Raw genomic sequence first — 1,305 nt, forward strand, 5'->3', positions numbered from 1 at the left:
TTTGGGAGGCCGAGGCGGGCAGAGCATGAGGTCAAGAGATTGAGACCATCCTGGCCAACGTGGTGAAACCCCACCTCTACTAAAAGTACAAAAATTAACCGGGTGTGGTGGCACGTGCCTGTAGTCCCAGCTACTCGGGAGGCTGAGGCAGAAGAATCGCTTGAACCTGGGAGTGGAGGCTGCAGTGAGCCGAGATCGTGCCACTGCACTCCAGCCCTGGCAACAGAGCGAGACTCCGTCTAAAAAAAAAATAGAAAAGAGAACCCAGATTTTGAGAACATGTTCAGCCAGAAGAACATTGATGCTTAACAGTAGACCAGATTTGAGATCAGACCAATTGATGGTGTGAGTCAAAATGGCCTACATTCAAAGTCAGATCAAAGGAGACTGAAGGTTGAACAGTTAAAAAGAAGACCAGGCATGACCCATGTGGCACTGTTGGATGAAAAGTGAACCGAGGTCCAGGTTTGATTCGAGACCAGAAGGACCTTTAAGCTAGAATATCAAATGAAGGTCAGCTGGGTGCGGTGGCTCACGCCTGTAATCCCAGCACTTTAGGAGGCCGAAGCAGGAGGATCACCTGAGGTGAGGAGTTTGAGACCAGCCTGGCCAACATGGTGAAACCCTGTCTCTACTAAAAACACAAAAATTAGCTGGGTGTGGTGGCAGGCACCTGTAATCCTGGCTACGCGGGAGACTGAGGCAGGAGAATCGCTTGAACCCAGGAGAAGGAGGTTGCAGTGAGCCGAGATCATGCCACTGCAGTCCAGCTTGGGCAACAGAGCGAGACTCTGTCTTAAATAAATAAATAAATAAATAAATAAATAAATAAATAAATAAATAAATAAAGTGCCTGGGTTTGAGGTCATAGGTGCTGGTGAAAGAAAACTAAGAGATGCCCAGGGCCGGGCGCGGTGGCTCATGCCTGTAATCCCAGCACTTTGAGAGGCCAAGGTGGGCGGTTGACAAGGTCAGGAGATCGAGACCATCCTGGCCAACATAGTGAAACCCCGTCTCTACTAAAAAATACAATAAAAATTAGCCAGGCGTGGTGGCAGGCGCCTGTAGTCCCAGCTACTCAGGAGGTTGAGGCAAGAGAATGGCATGAACCCGGGAGGTGGAGCTTGCAGTGAGCCGAGATGGCACCACTGCACTCCAGCCTGGGCAACAGAGCGAGACTCTATGTCAAAAGAATAAAAAAAAAAAAAGAGAGGCCTGTAATCCCAGCACTTTGGGAGGCCGAGACGGGCGGATCACGAGGTCAGGAGATCGAGACCATCCTGGCTAACACGGTGAAACCCCGTC

At 50.1% G+C, this 1,305-nt stretch overlaps 1 protein-coding gene across 1 annotated transcript in view; it reads right to left on the minus strand.

The window, feature by feature from the left end:
* WDR13 (WD repeat domain 13) overlaps positions 1–1,305 on the minus strand; it is a 12,216-nt gene that overhangs the window by 1,698 nt on the left and 9,213 nt on the right. The window lies entirely within an intron of this gene.

This window comes from Colobus angolensis, unplaced genomic scaffold, assembly GCF_000951035.1.
Source record: "Colobus angolensis palliatus isolate OR3802 unplaced genomic scaffold, Cang.pa_1.0 Scaffold252, whole genome shotgun sequence".
NCBI classification, from domain to species: domain Eukaryota; kingdom Metazoa; phylum Chordata; class Mammalia; order Primates; family Cercopithecidae; genus Colobus; species Colobus angolensis.